Below are 6,000 nucleotides of genomic sequence, written 5' to 3'. Positions count from 1 at the left end.
GGTTTAAGTCATAGCCTTTAATCTATAGCCTCTGAACATTTTTGTCTTGTACTGCTTTCCCTAATTAAATTTGGAAATGAATTCTAGATGCAGTTATCAACTTGCACTTATCAAAACTTGAGAAGCATAATAAAAAATTAATTACTAGCACTAATTTCCATATTATTCTTTAAAAAAATGTAAAATTCATCTAAAATAAGTGGGACTTTGTCTTTGAAGATCAAGACAATTAATATGGATCAAAGCCTAGGTTCTGTTGAGATGATTGCTCATTATCATAAAAAAATTGACTTAGAGAGAAGAAACTCTTTATAGGTGAGAGCTATTGAAGTACATAAGGAGCACAATGAGCATGCCAGGATACTTGACAATCAGCAATTGAAGCTAGTTGATTAATTATGTACAGTTATTGATTATTAGTTTACTGAGCATTTAATTTTGTTACATTTCTTAACAATGCCTACCACATATAAGCCTGACTGTTTGAATCATTGCATGGCTCTTGTAGTGAACAGTATGTAAAAAAGACAACAACAAAAACTTAGACATGGGAGCACAGTAGAAGTATGAGAAGACAATGCAAAATGCTTTATGCTAAGGATAAAAACAATAGTAACAGACCAGTGGAAGGAAGTATGCTGACAGACTATTGGCTGATAGGGTAAATGCTGGAATATTTCAATGCAGTTTATCGTTGGATGGCTATGCAATTATTAGATCCAATGTTATAGTGGTTGCCTGGCCTTACTTACTAACAATGCACCGCAAATCATTTTGAGTAGGTTGGCTGTATGAGATAAATGTGTTGGCATGTTGTTGCACAGTTAGGTTGATTCTTGCCATTTTCCTATTTGCATGTCCTGTTATCCCAGAGCAGACCAATGGATAGCAATGAGATTGTGGATGCCTTGAATTATGATTCTCTCAACTTGAGGTCCAAATGTACTGAAACTGAGCCAACATCTCAAAAGGCACATAAGGATAATAGCATTCATTAGTGAAACTCTGCCCAAGCTCAAGATTGTAATCAGTGGGGATTCCTGTGGAGTCACACTCTTTATCAGATTCTACTATTTGATTAGCTTTGTATCATTGGATAGAATTAGGTGGTGGACCACATTCACTATGTTTTGCAATTGACTAAATGGAAGACTGTTATTCAAGGCATGACTCATTGAGGTCAAATTTTCAGCTCAGTAGCTGAACAAGAACTTGAAATGATATGTCAGACCAAGATTGTTTGTTCTTCTACAGCTACCTTTCTAAGTCCTGTGAGTAATTCAGTTTTGCCTCACGAAACTCACTAGTAATATCCTCTGGACTGGTTGGATTTATGCTGGTAGGGGGAAGCGAGTAACTGCACTTGGGCCATTGATTGACATGCTCTTCTTCTGTTATTAGCACACAAATGCTAGCAAAAAGACATCCCATCTAAGTCATAGCATGAAGGAGGCCATTTGGACCATTGTGACCATGCTGGCTTGCTGCAAGATCATCTCAGCAAGTCCCAGTCACTTGCAGTTTCCTGGAGCCCTAAGTATATTGTCTCTTCAAGTACTTATCGTATTCCGTTTTGAAAACCATGATTGACTCTGCTTCAACCACACTCTCAGGCTGTGTGTTTTACATTTGAACAATCTACTATACAAAATCAGCTTTTCTTCTATTACCACAACTGGTTTTTTGCTAGTGAACTTGTCCTCTGATTCCTAATCTTCCTGTCAATGGAACCAATTCTATTTTGTCAAGACCCCTCTCAATTTTAAGAATCAAACAGCAGTGTAGTAAAACATTATGTGAAAGTGAGTGGGGAAAGCAATGATAGCATAAAGGCAATTACCTTGGCTTTTCAAATTACCTTCAGTCAATTATCAGAAGTCGGTGGCTGATTGATGGCACTAAGTAACAATTAGCTCAACTATACACCTTAAAATTTGTTTATATTATTCCTTCTTTGTGGTTATGTCTTTGCAAACAGATAATGAACACATATCCATGAATATTTTAAATAGTATAGATATAGATATATACCTACACAGCATCTTTGTCTTTTTGTTGACTGAACAACCAGCATTGTGATCAAAATGTATAATACAGCATTATTATTATTGGGAACTTGGGAATTAAAATAGAGGTTAATGAATTTTGGACTTTTATTTGTGTGATATGACTTTTTTTACATGAAAAGGTTAGAATTTGGAACAGTGTGCTAAAGACTCCCTTTTGAAAATATTATGTGAGTTTAGGTAATCTTGAGTTTGAACCCCTATGGAACCATTGTCTTTTAGGGGAGGTGATGGGCCAATAGTATTGAGGTTGGACTGTTAATCCAGAGATCCAGGTAAAATCCATCAGCTATAGTAGATGGTGAAATTTGAATCCAATAAAATTTTGCAATTAAGAGTCTAATGATAGTGGATTGTTGATTGTTGGGAAAAATCCATCTGGTTCACTAATGTCCCAAAAGGAAGGAAAATGCCATCCTTATCTGCCCTGGGCTACATGTGACTTTGGACCCACAGCCCCGGTTGACTCTTAATTGCCCTCAGGGATGAACAGTAAATGCTGGCCGAGCCTGTGACACCCCCAACCTATGAATGAATAATTTCCCTAGGGTGGGGGAGTCCAGAGCAAGAGGGTATAGATTTAGGGTGAGAGGGGAAAGGATTTAAAAGGGTACTATAGAGCAATTTTTCACGCAGAGGCTGGTGCATGTGTGGCATGAGAAAATGGTAGAGGCTGGTACAATTACAACATTTAAAAGAAGTCTGGATGGGTATATGAATAGGAAGGGTTTAGAGGGATATGGGCCAAGTGCTGGTAAATGGGACTAGATTAGGTTAGGATAAATGGTCAGCAGGGACGAGTTGGACTGAAGATTTTATTACTGGATTAGTGGTGCTGGAAGAGCACAGCAGTTCAGGCAGCATCCAAGGAGCAGCGAAATCGATGTTTCGGGCAAAAGCCCTTTGCCCGAAACGTCGATATCGCTGCTCCTTGGATGCTGCCTGAACTGCTGTGCTCTTCCTGTACCACTAATCCAGTATCTGGTTTCCAGCATCTGCAGTCATTGTTTTTACCACCCTGAAGACTTTATTGCCATGCTGTATATCTCTATGAGTCTATAAACTATTAGATGAGCTATTTCTGCTTATTTCTGACTTGACTTTGTATGACCAGAGAAAGGGACCCATAAGCAAGTTGAGTTCTTTTATGCATACATGGTAAATGAATGTTGTTGGCTGTGCCTTCATTTATTGCTGATTCTTAGTTAAACTGTGAAGGTTATGGTGAGCTGCCTTCTTCCACAGTTAAAGTTCATTTGTTGTGGGTAGACCCACAATGCTGTGAGGTCCCCAAGTTCCTGGATTTTAATCCAGTGACGCGATGGGAATGGTGATATACTTCCAAGTCAGGATTGCAAGTGGCTTGCAGGAGGGGTTGCAGATGGTGGGTGTACTGATATATCTGACACACTTGTCCATGTTAGATCACAGGTTCGAAAGGTTCTGTCTCATGAACCTTGGTGAATTTCTGCTGTGCATTTTGTAGTTCATGCACACTGCTGCTATTGAGCGACGGTGGTGGATGGAATGACTACTAGTAGCTGGGTGGGATTCGAACCTGGTCCCAGGAACATAACCTGTGTGTCTAGATTACTAGTCGAGTAACACCTCCTTCTTCAAAAGCAATGATTCTTGCCCGCAGAAATGCAATTTGTTTTCTCCAGCCTCCAGGTCAAAGGAGATGAAATGAGATCTTAAGATGTTTTACTAATCCAAATAGGCAGAACTTGAAAAAGTCATTAGCTTTTCTTAGGGTTCAATGAGAGAAAGTTAGTGAATTATTCTTTTTTGTATGGCCTAAACTCACATTCCGTAGGCAAATTGAAAAATATATACTTTCTCAATAATCTCTGTTCAGAAGTGTAGCTTCTGAGGCACGGTCACGAAAGTCTAAGTACAACCTTCATTTCATAAAGACCCTGGTGAGTGAGCATGCTGGGGAATAACATGTTTCTGTGATGACTCATTCTAACAGAAACTAAGTATCATTTTTGATTTTTCATCTTCCCCTTTACAATATAGAAAAATTCACATTGGAAACGTCACAATTTCAACCATTTTCTCATGAGATCTGAGCATCACTGGCAAAGCTAGTATTTATTTCCCATTCTTGAATTAACCTTGAGGGGTGGCCCACTTTCTAACTGAATGGCTTGACATGTCTGTTTAGTGGACTATTAAAAGTCAACTATATTGCTCTCAGTCTGAAGCTTCTTGTGGGCCAGGTTGTGTAAACATAGCAGATTTTCTTCTCTAAATGACACCAGATTGTTTTTAACAACAATTCATTCTTGGTCACCATTACAGATTAATTAATGAAATTGAAATTCGATTGATTGCTGTGGTGGGATTCAATTTCATGTCTTCAAAACAAGAGCATTAATGTGGGCTTCTGGATTAGTAATTCAGTAACATTGCCAATATATTGCTATCCCCTTTACTGTGCAACTATATTTACCATCATGTTGGAGCACTGCACCTCTTATCATCGTCACAAATACTTACAGTCTGAATTCCGTGGAATACAAAGTTTTCTGATTGCAAGACCAGCTTATTATTTTTCTAATAGACCTGTACAGTGTGGAAAGTGTTTGTCATATTCATTCACACATTCCTGCTTGTGGTGCATGATAATATAGTCAGAGCATGTGCATGGCGTTCTTAACCACTCAAAGCCTCCATCAATTGTATATTTAGAACATGGATGAACACAAATTACTTAGTTAAACACTTATTACAAAAGTCAAGTGCCTTTCAAGTAGATGTTTGTCAAGTAACACTGCCCGATCTAGTTGTATTCAATACGTGGACAGGTTTACAAATATTATCAACATTATCTGTTGCAGGAAGTGCATGTAATTAATGTTACTTTAGCAAGGGATGGGATTTCAGGCAAACACAGCGAAAAGAAATTGAGTTCATCAAGTAAGTTCAAAGTTTAAGGTGGAATTATTTGGATATTTGCATTCATTTGGAATTGGAATTCCTTTCTAGTTGCTTAGAACTTCACATGTTCACAAAAAATACAAGCCATTAACGTTGCAGGGCACCAAAATAAAAGGATATATCTGGAAATTATAAACAACAAATTTAATATCTGAGGAGGTACAATGGTTTTGTGATTAGCACTGCTGCCTCACAGCACCATGGACCCATGTTTGATTCCAGCCTCGGGTGACTGTGTGGAGTTTGCATGTTCTCCCCATGCCTGTGTGCGTTTCCTCTAGTTTCTTCCCATAGTCCTAAGATGTGCAGACTAGGTGGATTAGCCATGCTAAGTTATCCATAATATCCGGGATAGTTGTGGGAAAACCAGATTACAGGGATAATGTGGGTGAGTGGGTGTGATGCTCTTCAGACGTTTAATGGGCCGAAAATCCTGCTTCCACACTGTAGGGAATCTCTGTTTTTTGGTTTCAGAAAAGTCTTCCAATTTATCTTAAATACTTGTGACTGTAGGGATTCTATATACCTATATATCTAAGTTCTTTGAAAAGTATTAAATTAACAGGAGAGTGAACATGGATTAAATGTCCCATCTAACTAAGCTGGTGGAGCTTTCTGAAGATAGATTCAGAGTACAGACAAAGTAAAAATGAGATTGTAGGTACAGACCACTTAGGCATAAGTGATTGGTGCTGGAGGTATGGAGCCAAGGAGTGGATAAAATTATAGGACAGAAGGAGGGCCTTCAAACTATCTAATGTGCGCCAGTGCAAGTATTCAACGTGAACTCTCTGCTTTAATTTCATTTTGCTACAATTTTTCCAAGGAGACAGTAAATTCCAAAAATGAAGATTCACACCAACAGAACTGGTGAATATACAGTAGAAAGGGGAAATACTGCACAAATGTTCCTTAACATAATGAATGATACAAGAGTTTACAGCTCAATTTAAACCTTATCTTGCCAGGAAAAAAGGGCCATTCAGAG

The sequence above is a fragment of the Chiloscyllium plagiosum genome, unplaced genomic scaffold (assembly GCF_037043375.1).
Source record: "Chiloscyllium plagiosum isolate Xiang-an unplaced genomic scaffold, Cpla_swu_hap1 HiC_scaffold_7, whole genome shotgun sequence".
Taxonomy (NCBI): Eukaryota; Metazoa; Chordata; class Chondrichthyes; order Orectolobiformes; family Hemiscylliidae; genus Chiloscyllium; species Chiloscyllium plagiosum.
Note: the sequence above shows the minus strand (reverse complement) of the source record.